This window comes from Acomys russatus, chromosome 9 (genome assembly GCF_903995435.1).
Source record: "Acomys russatus chromosome 9, mAcoRus1.1, whole genome shotgun sequence".
NCBI classification, from domain to species: Eukaryota; Metazoa; Chordata; class Mammalia; order Rodentia; family Muridae; genus Acomys; species Acomys russatus.
In genome coordinates this window covers 22,936,679-22,963,656 of record NC_067145.1, presented here as the reverse complement: position 1 = coordinate 22,963,656, position 26,978 = coordinate 22,936,679, and the positions used below count along the sequence as shown (strand labels likewise).

General features: G+C 40.6%; 1 non-coding gene across 1 annotated transcript; it reads right to left on the bottom strand.

The window, feature by feature from the left end:
• Positions 1–23,812: 23,812 nt before the first annotated feature.
• Positions 23,813–23,953, bottom strand: LOC127194093 (small nucleolar RNA SNORA48). The gene has a single exon (XR_007831227.1). It is a non-coding gene; the product is annotated as a small nucleolar RNA SNORA48 (small nucleolar RNA).
• Between the last annotated feature and the right edge of the window lie 3,025 nt (positions 23,954–26,978).

Below are 26,978 nucleotides of genomic sequence, written 5' to 3'. Positions count from 1 at the left end.
TTGCAGCGAATTGTTAGCAACGCTGTTTTTCTCTGCATCGCTGGGATGAGTTCCCTTTAGCAGCAAGTTTGAAATAGATTTTAATACAGGACCCATTTCCTCCCAACTAATTCAGTTTCACAAGGCAGAGTGGAAATGAGTTCAAGGGACCTGAGGCTATGGTGTATTTTCTCAAATATGAAATTAAAATATTCTCTCTTTATATTTGTAAACAAGTCATGCGAACGAACTCATTTCAAATGATAAAAAAATCCCAACCTGTACTTAGAGAACACTAAGACTGGTATTTTGAGACTTCATTTAGTATCTATCAGTGGAGATATAATAAATAGGAATTGCATCATAAAATAAAATCTCTAAAGGACTGTAAAGAGAACTTCCAAATGCTTTAAAATATGAGGGATAAGTATGCAATTGGAGGCATCATGTCTAAAAAAATAATTCCTACAGCACTTGCTTTGAGGTGCATTTTTCATACCCTCTGTACTACCATGTGGGACCAGAGCTCTCTTAGACCAAATCTTGAACACAGAGCACCTTGGATTACACAGACACTTTTGAGTGCTAAGAAACTTAGTGGCCAACCTCACTAAGTACCATCACGTGGTACTGTTTATTTCACTGATGGTAGAAACACACGCGTATTTCTGCAATGGCCTTTGCTCAGAATGCCTACATCACTTTGAAGATGCTTACATTGACTTTATCTGAGAACAAATACATGGCTTGGAAGCTTTGGCTTCCCTAAGCATACCCTGGCCCCTTTGCTAATCCACAAAGATAACTATGAATCATCATTCGCTCAAACATACATGGGATTCAGACCCATGTTAATGAAAGTAATGTGAGTGCCTTACAGAGAAGTCTCAGATCTCAAAGGTTTAGAACATTGGATATTTACTCCCCGTCTACGTAACTGTTCTATGCGTGTCTTGCAGCTAGTTTTCTGCATGGTGATTCAAGTGTGCAGGCTCTTCCATTCTGACTCAATGCCAGCTGGGCATTAACTTCCACCAGAAGTGGAAAGAACAGAGAATTGAGATGGCATCATGCTTCTGGTGTAAAAGAGTACAAAGTTGCATGCATTATGTCTGCACTCGTTCCATTGAAAGAACTAGGTATCTGGCTCGACTTAGATGCACACGCAGTCAGTAAATATAGACCAGGCTGTTTAGATTTTCCCGGGAGCTAGAAAGTTTGCAGAAACTTTGTGAATCTAGAGGCCATTTCAGTTTCTGTGCAGAATTCCAGTCTCTGTGTCTGGGATGGGTGTGTGAAAACTAGTATTTGAAAAACAGGTCCCCCCAAAAAATACAGAGAAAATTCAAACTTTAGTAGCCCAGTGTTTAGCAGAAAATGTTTTTATTTGGAATAAATACTAAATTTGCTATTTGGATTCTAAATAACACCAAATCTTCCATCTTAGTTTGCTCCTCTAAATCTGTTCCTCCAAAGCCTGACACCCTTCCACTGTCCGTAGCCCATCTTTCATCTCCAATGAGAAATGGACCAGCTCGAGGCCATGACCATGACGCAGACAGATGACCGTGTATCTGGTGGCTTTCAACTTGTCTGTTTCTCACCTTTACCTTGCTAAGAGTACAACTTGGGAGGAGGCAGATAAAAATCTTGAGTAAACAAATGAGGTCCTATGAGTAATGGGAAGCAAGGGAACCCAAAAAGAACTTCTGAGTTGAGTACAATACACTGAGGATTTTAAGAGACAGCTTTCTCAAAAAGGTTAACAATAAATGATAACTCAAAAGTTATTTTATTTAAGGCAGAATAGCTGGAATGATTTGACAGTGCTTATCCCAGAGGATTCCTGATCAGTTTTCTCCAGAGTTAGTGAGTTAGTTAGTTAGTTAGTTAGTTAGTTAGTTAGTTAGTTAGTTAGTGTAAGAAGGTTACTATGGGTGTCTGTACCCTCCAACATATTGAAATCCAACTTTTCTGACTGCTGGTAGCTCCTGGCTCATGTCTGCCCCATCTGCAGGGCAGCCTGGCACTGAACTTGTGGGGAGACTAGATAACCCGAATTTAACTTGGGCTAGCCCTTAAACAATCACTGACTCACATGTGCCACAAACTCAGGGTTAAAGCTGCCTTCCATCCTGTCTCCTCAGTATATTGCTCTTGCCGGGTATCATGTGTGATCAGGATGACACTGGTCTCTGGCCATGACCCATCAGTAAATATTTACCCATATTCCCTCCTGCATCCTCACTGCCCTTCTCTGGAGAGTCCTCTGACATCATAGTCCCTGCATGGACTTGTCGAAACTCTAGCTTAAGACACCAAGATGTAGTTTGAGGAAGGAGTAAAGGGAAGAATGCTCACAGCAAGAGAGTACAAGGCACAGTGATCTGTTGAGTGCTCCTTACTAGCCAGAAAACCATAGGCAGCTCCTAAGACAGTAGTCCATGGAATATAGTGCTATTCCACTCCTTGGAATTCCACCCAGAAGAAGCTCCAGCACACAACAGGGACATATGCTCTACCATGTTCATAGCGGCCTTATTCATAATAGCCAGAACATGGAAACAACCTAAGTGTCCCTCAGTAGAAGATTGGATAAAGAGATTGTGGTACATTTACACCATGGAATACTACTCAGCTATTAAAAACAAGGAATTTCCAAAATTTGTGGACAAATGGATAGAACTAGAAATGATCATAATGAGTGAGTTAACCCAGAAGCAGAAAGAGTCAAATGGTATATACTCACTTATATCTGGACACTAGCCCAAGGGGCATGTCCCATGAAAGTCTTCACTTATCAGGAAAGTGGGACAGAGGGGAGGACATCCTGTTTGGACTTTACGCAAGAGAAGTATGGGAGAATGGGGAAATAGAAGGAGCCAGAGGGTCCTAGAAACCTACAAGAAGAACATTATGTTGGGTGAATCTGGGACCAGGGGTCCTGCTCAAACTATGTCACCAGCCAAGGAATATACGTGCAGTAAAGATTGAACCCTGACCCAGATCTAGCCAATGGACAGGACATTATCCACAGTTGAGTGGAGAATGGGGACTGACTTTCACACAAACCCTGGTGCCCCATATTTGACCACGTCCCCTGAATGGGGAGGCCTGGTGGCACTCAGAGGAAGAACAGCAGGCTACGAAGAGACTTGATACCCTATGAGCATATACAGGGAAAGGAGGCTCCCCTCAGTCACAATCATAGGAGAGGGGAGTAGGGGGAAAGTGAGAGGGAGGGAGGAATGGGAGGATCAAGTGATGGGATAACTATTGAGATGTAAAATGAATTAATTAATTAAAAAAATAATTTAAAAAAAGAAGAAGAAGAAGAAGAAGCAATACCAGCCTGGTTTACATTACTGAGATCAGTCCAGCACAAAGCAAGCCACAAGAATGGCCACAGCACAAAACTGAATTGGCAGGGGAAAAGGTGTGGAGGCACAGATGGTGAGAGGCTTTGCAAATACTATCAGGACAGCAAGGCAGTGATGCACAGTCCAAGCCACTCAAGTGCACGCCTTTGTCATTTTGTGCCAAGCCTGGTACGATTCACTTCTATTGTATTCCAAGGTTTTCTCTGCAGATTCATAATTCTGTCTCCTGAGGAAATTGCTTAGTGTCCTTCACCCCCTAACAAACTCTATATTGATGGATTGGCCCCCTCTGGGAGCATAGTTACTGCAGAGAGAGTAAATTTGTTCTGCTTGTCATTCAGACTTGTGTTCCTCCACCACCTGACACACTTTCACTATCTCTAGCCCATGCTCAATCTCCCATGAGGAATGGACCAGCTGGAGGCTATGACCATGATGCAGACAGATGATAACTTACCTGGTGGTTTTAGCCTTATCTGTTTCTCACTTTTGCCTTATTAAGAGCACAACTCGGGACAAGGCAAATAAAAATACTAAGTAAACAAACAAGGTACAGTCAATGATGGGAGGTGAGGGACCCCGAAGAGGGTCTCAGAGTCAGGTACAATTCACCAAGGATTTGGGGAGAGGGATTTTTCCAACAAGGTGAACAACAAATGATTACCCAAAAGTTATTTTATTTAGAAATGGAAAAGCTGAAATAATTTCAGAGTGTTTATCCCAAAGAATCCCTGGTGAGTTTTCTTTGGAGTTCTTTCCTTTATTTTATAATTTTATGTGTTTTACCTTTGTTTGCTTATCTATTTCCTTTGTGTAGAAAGGTTAGGGTGGGATGTGGGTAGAGGTGTAAGCATTATGGAAGTCAGAGCACAACTTGGAGAAGTCGGTTCTTCCCTCCCCCAAAGTGGGTTCAGGTCATCCAGCTTGGCAAAAGCATTATTGTCCGTTGAGTTTTCTACTTGCGCTCCTCTTCCGGGTTCTGTTGTTGGTGTTGTTTTCTATAAACAACTATATGAAACAACATAAAAACTGGTCACACCTCTTTTTCTGAGGTAGTACCTTGCCATGTGTCATGTGTTATGTTCATGTAGAAATCTTATCTTACTGCTCAAGTCATTCATTTTAGTAAACTTTCATAAAAATCTTTCCACATTCTAAAATCACTTTTTCCTGTCTATGTCACCACTGGAGTGTATGAATGGTTCGTCTGCTCAGTCAAAAGGGAACTAATATTCACCATCCAACTTTCCTTGGAATTTTCAGGCTTTCCTTGGATTTTAGCTTTCTCTTTTTCATTAATTTGCTTATTCTATCACTTTACAGCCCGATCACAGCCCCCCTTCCCCCTCTCCTGCCAGTTCCACCCTCATATTCTCTGCCCCCACTCATCCCTGCGCTTCTTGGCACATCAAGTCACAGTAGAACTAAGCGCATCCTCTCTCCCTGAGGTCTGACAAGGCAGCCCAGCTGGGGGAAAGGGATCCAAAGGTTCTTTCTAAAGTACTTCTTTACAGTTTATTAAACCTAGATGTGACAAGTGGGAGAGTGCAAACTAGGGGAAATAGACGGCTAGAGACTCCAAAAAGATGAATAAAATGCTCTAATTCTATTTTTGACATGCAAACAATTGTTCAATTTACATACATTTTAAAAGGTTTTTATTTATTGGTTTGTTCATTTTCTTTGATGTCTCATGTGGCAACTTTTTGTACTAATATTGACTCCATAAGAAAACTGGAGCTGAGGCATTCCAATTTGACCTATGCTTACTGCACTTCCTTGCTTTTATTCCACAGGGAAAAAAGTCTTCCTTCAGTTCAATCAACACCCTTGTCTCCAATACTTAAAAATTGTTGTGGCTTGAATTAAAATGTCTCCCATAGGCTCATGAGTTTGAACTGTTGGTATCCAGCAGGTGGTGCTGTTTGCAAAGACTGAAGAACCTTTAGGAGATGCTAGCTTGCTGAGTAAATGGGTCTCTGGAGGTGGACCTTGAGGCTTTATAACTCAGGCCCATTTTCTCTTCACTTTGATTCCTGACTGTGAAACAATATGACTGCCTAGCCTCCACTATCTGCCACTGTGCCTCCTCTGATTCCTATCACATATTCCTTACCATCTTCTTTTCTCAGGCATGTGCTTACAGCAATCATAAAAATGACTGACACATGGCCTACAGATTCAGTAAAATCCCCTTCAGGATTCCAATGCCACTCTTCACTGAAATGATTGAGAAACATAGAACTACAAAAGACACTAGAAGCCAAAGCAGTCCCAAGCATAAAAGGCAATGCTGTAGGAATCACAGTAATTACTTCAAAATATACCATAGGTCAATGAGAACATAAACTGAATGGTGTGCCACAAAGCATACATGGAATAAAATTAACAGATATATAATAGGTTCATCCTTCTAGAACACTTAATTTTTGAGAAAAGAATGAAAAGTGAAACCTCTTCTACAAATAATCCTGTGAAAACTTGAAATGAGTGTACATTGAATTAAGTTGGATCTGTATATCTCATCTTGAATAAAAACTAATAAAAACCAGTTCATTCTTTAAATAAGACTTCTTGAAACTTTGAGACTACCAGAGGAAAACTGACAGGAAGCTTCAAGGTATGTGTGCAGATAAGAAAAGGGTCCCAAAACCACAGTAAATAATCTCCAAAACAGATAAATGGGACTGAGGTAAATTAAAAGCTTCTGCATAGCAATTAAAATCATTGCCAGAGGGGAGAAAGAGCCAGTGATGGGGAATAAATCTAGAACATAAATACATATAAAAATAAATTGCCAATAAATATTTCAGAAAGTGATCATAAAGGAAATATAAATTCAAATGGTTTTGATATTGTAGCTCACATTAGTCAGAATGGCTATTATCAAGAAAACAAATGACAACAAATGCTGGTGAGAGTGCAACATGAAAATGCAGGCAGAGAGGGACCTTATACACTGATGGTTGCATTGTTAAATGGTCCAGCTACTATCAAAATCAAGATGGCTTCTGAAAAAACAAAATAAACAAACAAACAAAATCCCCTAGAACTAGAACTACTTTAGGTATACCCAAAGAACTCTGAGTCCACATGCTAGTGAGATTTTTGCATGTTGATGCCTATTGCTGTGTCATTCACAGTAGCTAAGAAATGAAACAATACTACAAGCCGATCAACAGAGGAGCGGATAAAGAAAGCGAAGTAGATTTGTGTAATGGGCTTTTACCCATCCATAGAATGATGGGATTGTGTTGTTGGCAGAAGAATGGGTGGAAATGGAGATCACTGCGTTAAGCAAAGTAAGCTGGACTCGGAAACACAAATACCACATTTATTTTTTAATTTGTGGAAACTGTAGTTTTAACTTTGTGGAAAGAGGTTGTTCTAAAATTAGAAAGGACACCATGTGTGTGGGGGGAAAAGAAATCTTAAACAAATGGAGAATAAAGACAGAGAGCAGTAACATACAACATGAAAGCAGTCTAGGAAAAATAGCTGAGGAGCGACAGCAGTCAGAGCATCAATGGATGGTAGGGGATGAGAGGAATGCATATATTTTGAAATATGAAGGCTCCATAATGAAATTCATTGTTCCGCATGCTGAAATAGAACATGGATATGAATAAAATAATGAAAATAAATGTAAAAACGAGTGACCTCCTTCTGCACACAGTGAGATAATGCAAGGCATATATCCCCACAACCTAGCTTCACCTGCCTCCTACCTCACACATGCCTCCTACCTCACACGTGCCTCCTACCTCACAGGTGCCTTTGCCCACCCAGTTCTGTGGATAGCAGTATGTGTCTGTCTTCTAAACCTCAGTCACGCCCGTGGTTATTCTCAGCACTCTTGTTAAGATAGCTGCAGCCCTGCAAAGCCTTCCCCTGCAGCCCATTTTCTCCTAGGTTGTGCAATACTTAGAGAGTGAAATCATTTTTGCAATTAGAACCCTAGCATCCCTCGTGGCATCTGCCGCTAGTAAGAACTACATCGATATTTGTGGCATTAATGAATTTCACGTTAAATTGTTGTTTCTCAAGCAATGGAGAGTCAAATTTTATTTAGGTGGCTCAAGAATGAAACTAACAAAAAACAATCTTTGCATGTTAGCAAAAAGACTCAAATTTATACACATGTGTGCACACACACATGAAAGGTATCAAAGATTTTGAGAAACTGAAACTTTCCCATGTTTTGGGTAGTTTTAAATCATACAGTCTTGAAGAAAACAGTTATAGTGGGTCTTTAAAAATTAACAACAGCTCAACCATATGATCTGGAAATCCTACTTCTTTGTGCCCAGCCTAAAGTAACCGGAGGGCAGGCAAACATGTTCACTATTCAAAGGCATTGGTAGCCAAGCTTGAGGACATGAGTTGGATTCATACAGTGGCAGGAGAAATTGGCTGCCACAAATTGTCTTTTAGCCTCCACATATAAACTCTGGCATATCCTTTACACACACACACACACACACACACACACACACACACACACTTAATTAACTTACTAATTAATTAACACTTGAAATTATTATCTCAGCTGGTATTGATTATCACTCTGACGTTCTCTGTACTTTCTTCGCAGTAGACACTGCGAGGAATGAGCACAGCCATCTATCAATATGTAAGTGGATAAAGAACGTGTGGCTCCTGCCAACAGAGATGTTCAGGCTTAAAAGTGAAGTAAAATCTATGATATGCAAAATCTTAAGGACATTATGCTACACAAAATAAGCCATTCAGAGAAAGATAAATACCATGCCACTCCACTGTCAGGAGATAGCCGGAGAGGAAAGAGGCATTTGCTGACAAATGAGCTTGAAGTTTCAGTCAAGAAAGACAAATGAACTATAAAGGTCCACTGTATAGTTTACTTACATCCATCAGTGATGTGTCATACGTGTAAAAATGCTTTACGAGGATTGATTGCATCTTAATTATTTTTATCATAATAAAAGAAACAAATGAAATGAAAATATGGTAAGAAAACTTCATAGCAGAATAGGTACAAGACAGAGGAGGGGTGGAATATTGGTAGCCCTGGAGCGAATCATTAGCCTGTATGTTTTGAAAGCATCTGAATGTGACTAAAAACACACTGATGAGTTATAGAAATGAGGGAGGGAGACATAGAAAGATCTCATCAACCTGAGACTCTATTTGGCTTGGGCTAACAACACACCCAGCAACCTAGGATCCTCACTGCCTGTGAACTGCAAGGTCATCCCACTTCAAACAACAAGCTGTTGGTAACTTTCCCCGTGTTGTTTCTTTGGAGTAAAACTCACAAGTGAACAAGGTTGGAAAACAGAAAAGCTGTTTCTTAGTAAATCTCCCCCAGTGCTAACCGTATTATATTGGCTACATTTTTAGTTAAAAAATGAAAGAAGATTGACTGACATAAACTTGCTACATGTGTCACAACCTAAAAAGTACCCTTTAAACAAATTCTGTGAAATTTCTGGTAAAAATTAAGTTTTGAATGTTGAGCTAAAATATATTAAAATGCAGATGATGCCCAAAGAATGCCATGCCTCACTAACTTAAGTTCCTGGGTCTTCTACAAAAACTCATCTCTGCCAAGGAATAAGGCAAAACCTTACGAAGCACCCACATCTCTTCTATTCTAGATCCTGATACAGATGGGACTGCATGTTGTCTTTATTTTGATCCGTGATGACAGGGCTCTTGTTCAGCATAACATGACAACAGTAGAAATATCAGTTCTAGTCCCTGCTACCATCTTCAGCCAAATGGCTGCCCACACACTAGGAGTCAGCAAGGTCCTGCTTTACCAGTGGCATTGACTGCAGCTCAGCAGCATGAAAAGGGCCCCCATTGATACTACTGCCATTTCTGCGTCTAAAGTAAAGTCTCAAAAGAGACTTTTCACATCCCTTGCTCACATAAGGAACACATTAAGGGGTTGACAAGGTGGCCCAGCTGGGAACTGTAATTGCAGCCAAACGTGGCAACCTAATATCAATCCCCTGGACCCATGAGGTAGAGTGACAGAACCAATTCTGCAAGCTTTCGTGTAACCAAATGCATACATGGTATTCACATGCCACGTGTGTACTCACAGAGAGAGGGGGGGGAGAGGGAGGGAGGGAGGGAGGGAGGGAGAAATACAATTTTTAAAAAGGACACATTCATTACCAAGTGTTACATAAGCTGAAAGAACTGTGCTTCAAGGTGAGTTGCATTTTTTGTGGGGCCTCGGTGGTTCTTTATCACCTCACAGTCAGGGAAAGAAGAGGAACAACTTGGATTTGCCTTAGGAATCTGCTTAGGGCTATTTTTTTTAAGGTACGTTCCTTGTTTACTGTCACTCCAGTGGCCACTGGAGAGGGAAGTGACAAATTCTAAGACATAATTGGAGCAGAATGCCCCCCCCTTTTCATTTTCTCCTAAATACCCTTTGAGAAAATCTGCAGTTTCTGAGGAAAAGTAAAAACAGATACTACTTCTCCAGGGGTTCCCTTAGGTGAGCTCGATCGCACCCTGTCTCCTCGTTAAAGGACAGGTGGGATCGCCCCGGCTCTGACTACTGGTGTAAGCCCAAGAGTGTCTACTTACCTCCATGAAAACGTTCAGTGAATGAATATTAAAGATGCCCTTTCACCCCCAAGAAACATTAAGCCTTTTAATGTGCCTTTTATTCTAAATTTCCTCTTCTTTCTAGAAAGTTGTAATCAGGTCTATTATTTTCTGAAATGATTTAATATTAAGTACGGAGGTTTGAAAGAAGATATCATTCGACCAGACTGTCATCAAGATAGGAACCCTTTGCCTTCATTATCACTCTGAGTTTACACAAAGACTGTTATCGCTAATTTAGGGAGAAAGAAGTGGATCACAAGGTCAAAAGAACTGCCCCTAACCAGCTCCGTCTAAGACCAACCAGGCACTCAACAGTGAAGCTTCTGATATATTCAGTGCATGAGCTTTTCTCTATTCCCCCCTCTGAGCCTTCAAAATGTGGGTCCTCGAACAAAAAAAAAATTGACTCAAAACTCTTTGGTCACTTTGAAGAAGTGAAAGCCTTACAGCCTGTTGATGGCCATGGCGGGGAAACGGCATCCATTTGGTTTGCTCCAGCAAGAAACACAGGAAAGAAATCTGTTCTTCTTTCTGTGTTACTGCTCACCTCCCTCTGACCTTTAGCTCCTGACCTATAGTGGGAGAGAAATTGAAGGCCCTAGAGACTTGCTATTTGTTTGCGGACTCTGCTGACCATTTGGTCAAAACTCACCGACACCTCTAATGGATACTACCAGAAAGGCTGTGCAGATACCTGAGCATCCTTTACCCCAACCTGTGAGACTCTGGCAAGGCAGCCTCTACCACAGAGACATCCCAATGATGTCCTCTTGAAGAGGCTTTCTCAAGAAAGCTTTACAATAGCCCCAGATCAGCTCTTCCACACCTTCTCCCACAAAATGGTGAAAGTCCCTCACTATCCTGCAGCCCCAGAACTTTTAGATGCCCACAACTCTTGAGCAAAGGATTCCTGGAGGTTCTGATAAGCACCCTCAGGAAAACCACGTGCTTTCTAAGAGGCTTGTTGAAACCCGCACATCCTCATTAATAGCCTTCACAGCTCAGGAAAAGGAATGAGTTTCATAAAACTTGACGCATTCTCTAAGATGACCTCTCAAATCTTACTGTTCTCTAAGAAACCTTTTCAGAAATGAACAGGTTTCCCAGCGATAGCAACTGAATACAGCATAACAAGATGGATGGAGACAGAGGAGCAGTGGATCTAGGGGAGAGAAAAAGTGTGAGTGTGGACTGGAAGGAGGGGAGAGAGAGGAGGCTGTAATTGGGATCTATTGTATGAGACAAGAATAAAGAAAAAGAAAGGAACATAAAATTGAACACTATGTCAAAAAAAAGAAACCAGCCTTTTATATATGTTCCTTGTAGGTGATGTGTTTGGGAATTCTTGTTACTGAAGCCCGCATATAACAAAAATACACAACACCTTCATCTGTAAACCCCCTACTATATTGATATCACACTCAAGCGTTACAACGATGCTTTTTTTCACATGGGTGAAAATGACTCAAATCCTGACCTGGAGAATAAGGACATGCCTATTTCACTACAGTATTTTGCTGATACAAAGGCTAAATAAAGCAGGAAATGACATGAGTTTCTGGTGGGCCTAGGGGACTGATAACTAGTGGGGAATGCGTCTTACTATGTAAGGCAATAAAACAACCAACATTCTTGGGAACAAAAATACAAAGCAGAGCCTCATCTAATATAACTGTCAACCAGCTAACCAGAGTTTCAGCAGTTCTTTCTGTATTATTTTGTAGGTTCTCGTGATTAAAATATAAATTTGAAGCCACCTTTATGGTCGTTCAACTTATGGTGAGGAGAGCAAAGACAGAAGTTGATGATATGCCCACCAGTACAATGGCACAATGGGAAAACAGCATTAAGGGTGCTTGTTTTCTGCACCTTTTCATTTCACATCTGAAGTGGCTCAGCATAAACCTCGGAAACTTCACCAAAAATAAATAAATAAATAAATAAATAAATAAATAAATAAATAAAGGGATAGTAAATATGTTTGGGGGGAAATTACACTCTTAGTGATGAGATTCAATGAAGATATAAAGTATCATCTATATTTTCATTGAGTTTTGAATTATTAATTCTAGGCTGCTTTCTTAAGACCAAGATTCAAGAGAAAAGACCAGGGGTAATTCCTGCTAGATTTCATGAGGTACAAAATATCTCCCTTTTTTTATGCAAAAGCACCTCACACCATGAATTTCTCAGTAAAGATAATTTCCCTAGGTGTACTGAAAAATGAAGCTGTGTGATCCAAAGCATCATTTACGCTCAGCATGATACACCCATACTGCACAGGGCTTAGTGAATAATACTCCTTGGCAGGTTTTATTTTCCAAGTCTGGTTTACACATTTGTTTCTCACCTCTGAAATATTTACCTTGTTAAAATTGAAATTCTCTGATTAAGATGAGACTAGAAGACAGAATGTGGTCAGATAGGTCAGGGGACCCAAACAAGTCGGGAGAAGGTATATATTGAGGTCAGGAATGCCAAAAATGAAATATCTTTCTACTTCCTGTTTCTCTGCTACCTCCTGAAACATCACTTCTGCCTATAGCTACACTGGAGCATGAGACTGAGCTGAAAAGAGCCATTGGAAACCTGTGGTTGGGCCAACTGGACTGACCAGCCCATTTCTTCCCATGCCACTGGCCCAGGCCAGCTTTGGTGTCTGTTGTTTTTCTAAGACTATAGCTCCCTATAGTGAGCTGTAGCTGACGATAGCTCAGCTTAAAGAAACATACAAAAACATGAAAACATGTGTAGTGAGAAATGCTGCCCCAACCCCTCCAAAAAAAGTCACGTTAAATAAAAAGTAATTAAATGTTGCTAAAATGTGTGGGGCTTTTTTTTTTTTTTTCTTTGAAAAATGTTGGTAAGAAGAAACTGGATGTGGGATATTTGAAAACTATATTACCCTTGCCATTTTTCTGACAATTTAAAATTAAAAGTTACTTTTAAAATATTTTAAATGGGTGAGCAAAATGGCCTAGTGGGTAAAGGCACTTTGTGTTAAGCCTGATGACCTGAGTTTAATTTCCAGGACACAAATGGCACAAGGAGAAAAATGACTTCTTTCTGTTTTCCTCTAATTTCACATGCATACATGCCTCTTTATGCTTGTGGTATGCTTACATGCATACACTCATGCTCACAATAAGTATAAAATAATATCTCAAAGAAAGTCAATGGGGAAATTTGGGTATATGTTTGCAACTTTTTAAAATTAATTTACTTATTCTATTTCCATCACAGTTATAGCCCCCTCCCTTCTCTCCTCCTATTTCCACCCTCCCTCCCTCTTTCCTCATACCCCTCCCCCATTCCTCAGAAAAGGGGAACACTCCCCCACAGCCACTCACCTCAGCTCACCAAGTCACATGAGAACTAAGCACATCCTCTTCCCCTGTAGTCTGGCAAGTCAGTCCCACTGGGGGAAGTGATTGAAAGCAAGCAACAGAGTCTATGTCAGAGACAAGCTCAGTTCCCGTTACTAGGTAGCCACATAAAGCCTGAGCTGCCCTTCAGTTACATCTATGTAGAGGTCTAGGTCCATTCTATTCATGGTTTATAATCGGTGCTTCAGTCTCTACAAGCCCCTCTGGGCCCTGGTTGGTTGAATTTGTTGGTCTTCTTGTGGAGCTCCTGTCCCTTCTAGGTCTTCTTCTCCCTCTCCCCTCCCCAGTTTCCACAAAACTCCCTACACTTTGCCCAATGTTTGGTTCAGGATCAATTTTGTACCGCTTCTCCATGGAGCCTCTCAGAGGACAACTCCGCTAGTCCCCTGACTGCAAACATAGCAGAATATATTTAATAGTGTCAGGGGTTGGCTATCTTCCATAGGGGTGAGTCTTGGGTTGGGCCAAGCATTGGTTGGATATTTCCTCAATCTCTGTTTGCATCTTGATCAGTAAGCATGCATGAAAGAAGGATCTCATTCTAGCCTAAGGCAAGGCAGGATCTTTCTAATGTGATCCTCAGGTGAAAGGATTATCCATGTCTTCTGGAAGCACCCATCCAAAGATATTTACTATGAAATGTTCCTTCCAAATATTGAGATACTTGGAGCAAAGGAAAATCTATCTTTATTATGCACATACTACTGGATGGAATAATGTTTTTGTTCCCCTCAAATTCACCTAATCACCAATGAGTGGTATTAGGAGGTGCAGTTAGCTCATATGGATGGGGAACACCTGAATTGAATCAGTGTTCTCTTGAGTGATGCTCCAGAAAACGGCCTTGACTTTCTTCCATGTGAGGGCACAGTGGGAAGGTATCAAGAAATGGGTTCTCAGCACATACCAAGTCAGCCATCTCCTCAAGGATAGGTTATTCTCTTATAAAATAAGTGTTATGTATCCATCCTACTATCCAACCGGCTACATGAAGGGTAGGAACCAAATCTTATTCATCACTGAATTCCTGTGGCCAAATTGTTGGATATTTGATTCTCACTCTCCCCTTCATTCTAAAACATCCTGATCTGTTTTCTAAAGAAATGACACAATTTAGACAACGCCTTGCGCATTTAGAGAATTTGTCATGTACATCAATTTTGAACCGCATTTAAAGTAGTCATTTATACTTGCTAATGTGTTTTAGAGAGTTTGGACATAGAATTTCACATCCAATGCCTTGAGTGAATTCCAGAAATATATTAAGTTTTGAGGCAGAAGAAATCAATTTGTATAGGATATAAAGTTCACTGTAATGAGAATTTCACCTGTTACCTCTACGGCATTTATTTTTATGAAGTGACTGAAATGATGAATATGAGCTTTTGATGATGCTTTGTGGTTTTTTCCATTCAGGGATTTGTGGTGTGTGTGTGTGTCTGTGTCTGTGTATCTGTGTCCTTTGGTTGTAGCCATATCTACGTTTTAGAATACCATTTTTATCCTCATTATTTTTGAGTTCTTGAAAAAAGGACTTACAAACATTTCCAACAACATTCTTCTAATCTAAAATTAATGGATTTTATCAATATCCCAGTGTTTCCCTTATGGATCTGATACAGTTGGCTGGTACTTGCTCTTTCCATGTTTCAGTGTAAAATTTAGGTGAACTGAAACAACTTACAAGTGAAGTTCAGGTGAAAATTCTTAAATACTCTTTCTTTGCTAGAAAATAGACTTTCAGATAAAGCTTCAAAGAAAAGATATTTGGAAGATTCATTGTATATCATATCTGTAATTTCAAAGGATTAAAATGTTTGGGTACCAAGAAGAGACTTGATACCCTATGAGCATATACAGGGGGAGGTAATCCCCCTCAGGAACAGTCATAGGGGAGGGGAATAAGGGGAAAATGGGAGGGAGGGAAGAATGGGAGGATACAAGAGATGGGATAAACATTGAGATGTAACAAGAATAAATTAATTTAAAAAAGTGAAAAAAAAACAAAAAAAAGCTTATATTATTTTATGTTAAAATCCTATACGCTTAAAAAAAAGAATAAATAAACTTAAATGATCACCTAATTTACAAAACAAAGTAAAAGTGATAAACTAGATAATTTGAAACAAATCAAAGTATGTTAGTGAAAGTGAACTCAGTCATTAGCTGATAGAGTAGCCTAAGGACTACAGAACATTGTGATTCCACTGTTCATTTACCCTCTAACCTTTTCATAAAGAAGGAATCTCATTATTGAGAGCAGAGCCTCACCTATTGCCTTCCTGAAGGCACCACCCACTGATATAGTTACATTGGAGAATGAGTTTCAGTATTATTTTGGGAGACAAATTAGCAGTCATCCATTAGTACCTGTGAGTAGATAAGATACATGTTAACAGTATAAGGTAGTATGAAATGCCCAAGTTAATTATTAACATATGATTAAGTACGGTAATAATCACCTCATCTCCCTGCTATTTCTCATTATTTTGTAGGACAAAAAAGCTATAGAAGATGTGAAGTTTTTAGCTATAGCACAAAATTTCTTTTATGATAATTTTAAAATCATACAAAATAATCACATCTCCTGTCCATGAGAAGGTATGTCTATAACAAAATAAAGAACAAAATAGAAAAAAATACTTTAAATAAGCCATTCCCTCCGGGCATGGGAAAAGGGCTTAACTGTATTTGCAGGTTTTATTTCCTTAAGTATTTCTAAAATAGAAAATAAATGCCAGAGAGGAAATTCAATTGTTTTAGTATTATTTCTGAATTAAACAAAACAAGCCATAATGGAGTTGACCTGTATTAATTAGTTTATGTTAACTTTATCACCCTGCTATTTTCTCATTATGTTTTATATACTACAAAGCTATGGAAGCTGTGAAGTTTTAGCTTATAGCACAAAAGCTCATTAATCATTAACATATGATTAAGTACAATTAAAGCCATATATTGACTTTGGCTCACAATATTCAATTAACTTATGGCCTGATCAAAGATAAAGCATAGAAATCAGCCTACTGGGGGAAAAGTTGGTCTTTATTATAGGAATGAAACTCAATATAGGCTTAAGTGTTTGTGATTCACAAGAGATAGTTGGCTTTTTCCACTTATTACACGGGAAAAAGAAAGACCATATAATTACCAACTTTGTTCCCTTACATTTATTTTGTTGGGTTTGTATTGCAACTCTATGAATGAAAAGAGGAAGGGGAGAGCTGAGGGCAAGGAGAAGGTGAGAAAATGAAGCTCTTTCTCATTGGATTTAAGACCTGCTCTACAAGTTGAAGCCATTACCTGGCACTATCATATGTGCCAAGAACCTGTGGCTAAATAGGTCATAGACTCTAAGGGAGAATTTACTACTTACCTTTGCTAACAGGCCATAGGAGTAAACTGAGTCCTAATGAGTTATGGCCGTATCCATAGAAGAGTGCATCTCTCAACCCACATCAGACAAGCTCTTTTTTCAATAGATGGTAATTAACACAGTGAGCCACAATTGGCCAACATAGAAAGAATCAGAGACTGCAGAATGATCATCATCCCTAAATAGGTCATCTATATCACACCCCACCTCTGCTTTCAAGGCTCGGGGACTGAGAGAGAGAGAGAGAAAGAGAGAAAGAGAGACAGACAGACAGACAGACAGAAACAGAGACAGAGATGGCAGAAAGAATATAACAGCGAGAGGTGGTAGATGGCTACAATAAAGCTGTGGAACAGTTACATGCATAAACACACACAACTTGTGGCAGTATGCTCAAGGCCTTTGGAACCTCAAGTAGAGAAGAAAGATGGGCACAAAGCCCCTCCCCTAGCAAAAGAGTTGTTGGTGACTGGTAGCTGCTGGAAGAGGGAGGGTCCATGTTCTTTGACGGTGTGACCCTGGTAGGCTATAAGAACACAATCCAAGACTATATTCTCAGCACATATTGTACTTCGTGGATCCCCGACGCTGCACCAAAAAAAAAAAAAAAAAAAAAAAAGACACAAGCTTATTGGGTGAGAAAATAGGACTTTGAAGACTATGATCAAATTCACTGTAAGAAGTTCTCCAAGAAATAACAAAATATGGAGGAGAAGAAAAAGAAAGAAAGAAGAGTCAGGAAGTGAAAAGAGGGCCTGGAGAACAAGGAGGAGAGAACAGGGGTGGGAAGACCAGGAGCCGGGGATGAAGATTCCCTTACCAAGAGCATAACCGCAAAGTGCCAGGTCCTTCAGTAAAAGACATGCACAGGACTGAAAAGACTTGGTTTGTCTTTTCCTATGAGCCTTTAACATGATGGTATTGGCAGAAAGTGGAGGAGGCAGAAATTGAAAACCATCCTACTGGTTGTATTTAACATGGACAAGATTGAATAGGTCAAGATAATAGTTTAAAGTGTCAGCCTCATAGAGCATTTCTATTATCCGGGGACTTATATTTCCTACATCAGTGAATTCTAGAAATTGTGAGGATATTCTCAAACTTAAGATCATTTTTCAGAACATTATTTCCTACTGTCTCTATTTTCCATGCACAAAAGTTCTAGTTCTTTTTGTGAATTTTGTATTATAAATGCCTTAATATTAAGAAACTGTTATCCACAAGAAAATATGAATGTGCCACTTTGAAAATTTGAGCACAAGCTAGTGGTTGTCATTAATTTTTCTTCTATTTGTTACTTAGAAAACTATAGTTACTAGCTGAATAGTATTGCATTGTGTAGATGTGGCACAGTTTCTTTATCCATTCTTCAGTTGAGGGACATCTAGGCTGTTTCCAGATCCTAGCTATTACTAATACAGCTGCTATGAACATAGTTGAGCAAATTTCCTTGTTGTATGGTGGAACATCTTTCTGGTATATATCCAGAAGTGCTATAGCTGGGTCTTGAGGTAGCACTATTGCCAATTTTCTGAGAAAGCACCAGATTATTAAAAACAAGGAAATCTTCAAATTGGCAGACAATTGAATGGAACTAGAAATGATCATCCTGAGTGAGGTAACCCAGACCCAGAAAGACATTCATATTATATACTCATAAGTGGATATTAGCCCAATATAGATATCTTCTGAGAGACTCCACCTAGCAGGGAATCAAGACAGATACTAGGACTGGGCTCTGGGTGCAATGCTGAGAGTAGTAGGGGGGTGGAAGGTACAGGAGGGAGCAGGGAGTACACTGGGAGACCATCAAGGCCTGGAGATCTAGACTCGGGGGCGGGGGGGCGCGCTGCACAAACTGATTCACCAATCAAGGATAATGCATGCAGAGAGCCAAGACTTCCTGTTCAGATATAGCTGATGGACAGCTCATTCTCCACGTGGGGGAGGGGAGAAGGCAGACTTCTGCTGAACCTCTGACATGCACTCTAGTGCCCACAATTTGGTCACTGCCCCTAGCTAGATGGCCTTGAGGGCACACAGAGGAAGGGGATACAGGCTACCCTGCTGAGACTTAATAGGTTGTGGTCAGACAGTGGGGTAGTAGAGCTCCCCATCAGAGGTCTAGAGGAGAGTAATAGGGCAGAAGGAGAAGGGAGGGTGGGAACGGGAAGATAAGAGTGTGGGATAACAATTGGGATGTAATGTGGCTAAATTATAATTAACAAAAAAGAAAACTGTGGTTACTTTATAAAGTGTAGAAGGCATAGATGATAAGATGTTTTAAGTTAAACTTTCTATAGGATTTTATCTTGTATCTTAAAGTTTTCTCCGTGTTGAAAAAAAAAAACCCCATTATCAAATCAAATAAAATGTTTTTAAAGCTCCATAGTCCTTATCATTGGCAGGTTTCTCCTATTATCTGCTAGTGTTTTCACGCCCCAATAATGGTTTCTAACAACAACCACCAAAGTTGCTGTACTTCCTGGGTCTGTGTGGATCTTTGTATTGATGAGTACCAGTAACAGCTGATGCCTTGGGCAGGTGAGTTACATCTCCTCATCCTCACTCTGCAGTCCTGTGTTAAGCCAAGCAGCATCCACGGGTTCCACTTCCCATTCAGGGAGCCTGTATTCTCAGGATGAACAGCTGCCAGTGGACTCACCCAGCTCAGGATGGGGGAGAGGCCAGTGCATAGCCACTGCTATTGCTTATTTGTTGCTGGGAAATTTTAGTGTCATTTCATTGGCTATTTTTTTTTTTTCCTTTCGTGAGTTTCCGTGTACTTCGCAGTAACAAAGACTCCAAGGAAAATGACCCCTCCGAGGGGTTAGCTTGTGTGCTAGAGATGAGCAGAAGGTATCCCCGCCTAGATTGAAGAAATAACGGTGATAAATGCAGAATGTTCTTCAAGGAAGCTGAGAGTGGAACCAAGATCTGAAGCTGAGTGAAAGGTAATGATGGGTGTGAACTAGAAAGCAGCCCTCAGTTCTGCCATCTGGTTTTGAATCCTTGGCTCTGCAAATCAGCATCAGCAGGCAAGAGGACCCCCACTCCCCAATAAAGCCAAAGGAATTCCAATCACATTACTCAGGCATGAACGCACAAGCCTTTAATCCCAGTACTTGGGAGACTAATGCAAGTGGATCTCTTTTACTTCAAGGGTAGCTTGGTCTGCACAGCGAGTTCCAGGCTGGTTAGGGCTACACAGGAATATCCTGTCTCAAAAGCAATGACTCAATTAATGAACGAATTAAACCAATTTTTAATATCACATAGTATGGCACGTGAGAATGTAAATACATCAACAAAACTGGCCTGAAGAGAAACTTTGAATATATAAGGATGCAGGTAAGTTTTAAAACTCCGTATTTCCATGGGTAAATGTGTGTTATGTACTCATGCATTATAAATTCCTAGTTCTTCTGCATATAATTACCTATGTACAAGTCCTTAGCATACTCCTCCCAAGCAGGAGAGCAGTTTCCTGCTTTATACCAGCCACAAAGTAACAAGCAGTGATGTTACTGTTGTTGTTTTAAACACCCAGTGTCTTTTCTAGTTCTAAATTACTGCAACACAGTAATCCTTGGTGAGTTTTTAAGTACAGAAGCATGTTCAGTTCTTACTTCTTTAAGTCATTTTGGTAACATCCATATCTTCTCTCTCACCCCGGATTATAACCTTTTCAGGGAAAAAAAATCACAACTCTTTGTATCTCCCACACACCTTGGCAAAGCACCTGTCAAAATAAGACTACCCTGCAAAGGAATCCCACTGAAACCGAAGGCTCTGCTGCAGGTGTGGGAGAGTCTGGCATCACTTACATTATCAAAAGGACAGAAATTTTCAGAATAAAACTATGAACTGACTTGGATTGAAACATTGTAATGGATTTTAAATCCAGAAGCCATCCTATTTTCATTTTTCTTTCAAGACAGAGCTTGCAAAGCACTTGCCGAATTGAATAGACCTTTATTTATTTACCTTTTCACATTGTTGGGTGAAATGTGAATTTCTAGGAGTGCCTTTCATTGATTTCTGTCAAGCCAGACAATGATTTGTAGAGTTAGTCTATCATTTCAGGAAGAACGAAAAGAAAGCTGCTGTATCAACCCTTGCCCTTTTCAGCAAAAAAATCTCTGAAAGGCATTACTCTATGGTGACCTCTAAAAAGGATAAGATCTGCATTGTGAGATACAAGCAACATGGATCTGCTCCCTGGTCGTTTATAGCTCGCTATAAATCAGAAGAAATAAAGGCTGTCACAGATTTGCAGCGCCTTAGTAGTTTGCATTACTGGTAGTCTAGACCGGCTGCCTCTTCACCAACCAATCAGAGACAAGTTCGCACTTCGCAGGCATCTGGCCCATGGTCTGGCAGATTTCCTCTCACAGACAACTAACATCAGAACAAGCAAAAGCCACCATCTAATGGGGAGCTCAGAGCAACTTTATAGATTCTGACTTGGTGCCACCTATTCCAAGGAAGAAAGATTAAAAAAAACAAAACAAAAACAAAAAACCCAACGTATTAGAGCACATTCTTATAATGTTTTGAAGATTTAACAAGTGATGTTGAGATGAAAATTATTTCAAGACACCGTATAAAATTTCTCAAAAGCCATTTATATATCACACTGTTGACCTCAGATAACAGGCACTGGGAGGAGTGTGAACCCATGGTAGGCTCTAGTAAGCTTTTGTACAGATAATGGACTTGGACAAGTGTTTCTAGGGTGGAGATAAAAGAATGTTTCCCATCCTGTTCTGTCTTACATCTACTGAAATAGACGCAGAAACACATTAACAGAAAAAAAAGCCATTAAAGTTACTATGTACACAAGAGACCCAAAGAAAGTGATTGGCCAACAAACTGAAGAGGTTTAGAAAATTGCATACCCCTTTTCAAAAAGGAGATGATGGTATACATATTCAAGACCCAAAGAATAGGCAGGTATTCATAAATGAGTCTCTCAGAAAACAAGTTGTGATATGGTCTGCCTGGGTTTAGTTCCGTTCTTCAGTTTTCCTTCCAGGTCATGAGTATAGTCTCCTGTGGTGATTGACAGGGCAAAGACTGAATACAAGACCAGAATATTCCTTTTGGAGTAGAACATAATGTGGGAGCTTCCAAGAGTGGCACTACATCCACACTTAGGGTTGAAACAGCAATAGTTTTAAAGCCTTTTACCCCCCAGGCTACTTCTAAGATCTTCTAAGTTTCCTTCATTCTCAGTGCTCAGGAGGCTCAGCACATCATTTTCTGAGCCCAACCACAGCTGAAACTTGGAGCACTCATTTCTGAAGGCCCAGTGAGAACCAAGTGCTCTTGTATGCCCATGTAGGTCGATGCATATAATATAGTTTGGGTCCTTAAAGATCTTGCAGTGATAAAAAAAATACACTTGTTACCTCATTTCCAGCCAAAGAATATGAGGAAATCTGAAATTCAACATGGTCTGTGTTCTGTATTTCTCCAAAATGAGGCTGAATTCAGCAGACTGAGTAAATCCTGGGAATGACGTTCCTCCAGGGAGGCTCATTTCATGAAGACATTTGGCTGTCAGCATTTCCTTTTTAAAAAAAAAAAAAATATTTTTTTGTTGATTCCTTGTGAGTTCCACATCATGTACCCCAGTCGCATTCATCTCCCTGCCCCCTCATGTCTGCCCTTTGTCCTTGTAACTTCCCCTTCCAAATTAAAAAAAATAAACACAAAGAAAGAAAAAAAGAAAAGGAGGAAAAAGCACAGAAAATATCTTACTGTAGAAGATGTAGTATGTCACAGCGTGTCCCACGGGATTTCCGGTGCGGATCTGGTTCATGATCTCTGGCTTCTGTGACACCCTCAGTGTTGGATCCTCATCGAGATTCCTGAAATTATCCAGCTGTTGTCTTGTGTCATGGACATCCTGCAGGTTTGAATCAGCAGAACTGGCCCATTCATGCATCCCAACCATTCACAAATAATACAAACTTTAGCATGGGCCACACTCAAAGCCCTAGATCTGCACCTGGGTGGTAGCTGAGCTTGCCAGAGCACTGGCTCTCCTGCATCTGTACCAACAGTGTGAGCTCTCCAGCCCTGCTCTGGCTAAGCCACCCAATGCTGCCATTGGCAGGAGGCAGGGACAGCTTTCCTGCTCTCATGCCCTCTGTCGGGCTCAAGCTCACTCATATCTTCAGTGCCAGCTCCACTATGCTGCCCAGTCAAGGCATAGGGCCCACTCTCCCAAGTACCACAGTCTGTGAGGGGCTGGGACACCTCTCCTACTGTCATATCCTTGGAGCTGGCTACCTGTGCCCCCACCACCAGGGTCAGCTCTGTTGTGCTGTCCAGGAGAGGTACAGGGCCCGCTCTCCTCAGTGCTGCACCTAGTGAGGGCTAAAACTCCTGAGCTCATGACCCTTGTATGCAGCTTCCCGACTGCCAGTGGTGGTGAGGGGCAGGGACCATCCCCTCTGTGCCTCTGAGAGCCCAAGTCAGAGGAGTGGCAGGATCAGCTCTCCCTCACTTACACCCTCAGGTCAGTTCAGTCACACTCCCACCACCAGGACCAACTGCACTATGGTGTTTGGGTGAAGCACAGGGCCAGCTCTCCTGAGCGCTGCCTCAGGTGAGAGGTGGGGGGGGGGTGGCAGTTAGGCACAGCCCCTGAACATTCAGGTGACTCCCAGAAGCTGCCCTAACCAGGGACATCTCCATGCTCTCTAGTCACAATATGAGCCACAGTGGTGGGGCTGGCCACTCACAAGAAACTATTCCTCCTTCCCCTTCAAGTCTCCAGTTCCATCTCGCTCCATAATGCTCAAGCTGATCCACTTCTCTTTCTCTCCCAGCTGAATACCACACACTCACTCACTGTGGTGGCTCCTGCTGCAGGCTGGCCGTAGAGCTGACTCGTCTGTAGGTAACATCCTCCATCTGTAATGTGTGGCTTGGCTGCAAGCAGGTGTCTATGGCCCACCTGTGCCTTGCACTGGGGGATAGATCTGTGTGTGACATCAGAGTCCGCAGGTCTCTGTCTATCTTCCTCGTCCGTCTCTGTGCCCCCTGGGTTTGATTTGATTTTTTTTTTGTGAGTCCTGGGCCTAAAACAGCATTGGTCACCAAGCCAGACATCAAGCTAAGATGAACAAAGGACGGCTACCTGCTCTGCCCCTGACTGATAAAAGAACAACAGCACTAACAAGGTCTCTTTGCCCATTTCAGGAAGGGGAGTGGGGGGAAAAAAAGCCTTTGGAGCCAATACATGATAGCTAGTCTCCTTTAAAAACAACTCAAAAGTTGCTGACTAGGAAATCATTTTTCAAAGAAATAGTAAAGGGAGTTTCGTGCAGACAACCTACACCAAACAAGTGTGAATTGTGTGTGGATTTTACTTGATATGCATGCAGGTATCTGTGATGGCTCACAACAGAATCCTTATTACTGTCTCTGACACTCTCTACCCAAAGCCTTCAGCTCCCCTTCACTCTATAGGAGCCAACATGTAAATATGGAAGAGGAGTCCTTCTGAATCCCTCACCTCCAGTTAATACACTTCTATGTGCTCGTTTGGATTATTTTTAGTCTGATGACTCCAAAGCACTACATACAGTTAAGACATCTTGTTCTTAGCGTCCGCCCAACCCACTCATCAGTCATGCACTTGAAACATGTGTCCTCTGCCTCTGCTTAGCCTAAAGCAATGTATGACTTGTCCAAAAAGAGCACTGCCTCCCTGGGTGGAATTTACATCTTTAATGACCAAAGCAGAGCCCAGCGGCACAGAAGTGATGGGGAGGTAGCTGCCCGGGGAGTCGATGCGGATCAACGGTCAAGAAGAACCGGAAGACAAGGAAGCCAACTCTCCATCCTTTTCCCACCACCACTACCATGGGCTGCTCTGCAGACAAAGGTCCTGCACTAGCAGCCTGACCCTCCGGGTTGAGAAGATGTGCACAGAAAGCTCAGTTCTTTGTGTACTAAATGCTAGAGTCTGCTTGGGCTGTGCTGTCCCTCCATGTCTTCTGCTCTTCATTCACCTTTTCACTTGGGACTGGATTGCCCAAATATCAGTTCTTTAAATATTTGTCTGAAATATGATTTTTAACAAACTGGGAGTATTTCATTTATGAATTTGGCACTAAAGCAGAAGTAATAGAGTTATCAGCCACTGTGTCATATCCATGAGGAAATACTGAGATATTGATAAAATTCATTAATTGTACATTAGAAGAATGTTGTAAGGAATGTTTATAATTCCTTCTTCAAGAACTCAAAAAATGGGGATAAAAATTTATACACACACACACACACACACACACACACACACACACACACACACACATCCAAAAACCACAAATCCCTGAAGGGAAGAACCACAAAACATCATCAAAAGCTCATATTCATCATTTCAGTCACTTCATAAAAATAAATGCAGTAGAGGTAACAGGTGAAATTCCCATCACAGTGAACTTTATGTCCTATACAAATTGATTTCTTCTGCCTCACAACTTATATATTTCTGAAATTCGTTCAAGGCACCGGACTCGACATTCTGTGTCCAAGCTCTCTAAAATGAATTAGCAAGTGTAAATGAGTACTTTAAATGCGGTTCAGAAAAGTGATGTACATGACAAATTCTCTAAATGTGCGAATCTTTGTGTAAATTGTGTCATTTCTGTTGAAAACAGATCAGGAGACGTTAAAATGAAGGAGAGGGTAAGAATCAAATACATAACAATTTTGGCCACAATGATGAGTAGGATTTGGTCCTTACCCTTGATGTCACCAGTTGGATAGAAGGATGGATACATAATAGTTATTTTATATAAGAATAACCTATCACTGGGCAGAAGGCAGACTTGGTGTATGGTGAGAGCCTGTTTCTTGGCACCTTCCTACTGTGCCCTCACACGGTAGAAGGTCAAGGCAGTTCTCTGAGAATCGATTAAGTGAGCACTGCTTGAATTCCTGAGGTCCCCATTCATATGAGCCAGCTGCTGCCATAAATTTCTCCTCTTAAAACCACCATGATGTTAATTGGCTGAATTTGAGGGGAACACAAACATTAGGCCATTCACCAGTACATGAAAAAGGGGCACGTGAAATTTTCCTTTACATCAAAGATTCTAAAACAATCAAAGGAAGGGCATTTCCAAACACACATGGATAATTTTTTTCTGTTTGAAGATCACCTTAGAAAGACCCTGCCATGTCTTGGACTAGAATGAGATTGTTCTGCCATGCATGCTTATAGATGAAGATGCAAACATACACCTGAATCTCCCCAATGCCTTTCTTTTTTCTTTATTTTTTGGATGCCTTCTGAAGTCATCTTAACCAACTTTATTCACTCTAACAGTCTCTCTTAATTTTCAGTTCAAAAGTTCTGGGACATTAAACAAAACATAAAAAAGAACTCTTTTTAAAATATTATTTTACAGAGCTATTTGCTGCATTTATTTTATACACAGCATGATGATTACTTCTCCAGGCTTTTTTCGTGTTTTTGCTTAGAGATAACTAGATGAGCAATTTTTAGGAGATAGTCACATTACTAAATGCTAAGCACATTTGAGGAAGTTTCAAGACCATTTGTAATACCACTGAAGACATTTTCAATAACTTATACAATTTTAAAATGGAAATCGCTGTTGGTGTTAAATTTTAGAAGCAATTTTGTTTGGAAATATTAGTGCATTCTGCAAAAAAAAAATCAAATCATACAGTGAAGGGTACAACAGGCTTTATAGCTTCAGTTACTGAGAGTTCTTTCTGTCCCCTCATTTAGTTGTTTTCTTCCTTTAGTTTTCAGAGCTAATGTCAGAGTGTGGGATTTTATGTAGAGGAAGGTATATAAATATTTTATGTTATAGAAGTGTATATAAATATTTTTATTAATTTTATTACACAAAACATTAAAGTTTTAACCAAGATACACTCATCAGTTGAAAATATATAATCAGTTGAATTGAGCTTTAGGCTACTTAGAAATTAGCAATATAGGAATTTAACAAAGACTAAATAAGTCACTGTCCCATGGCTCAGCTCTTTCTCTTGCTGCCTGCTACCTGCTCCTCTTACCAGGTGTTGTCAGTACACTTACAGAGAAACAGCAGTTGCATTGAAGCATGCACCGACTATGACTTAAGTCACAGTAAAGGCTTATATAAGCGCAGGCGAACAAGTCAGCTTTTCTGGAGCATGCTACTTAATTTTAAATTAACCTCACAAAAGGAGGAAATTCTGACCCAA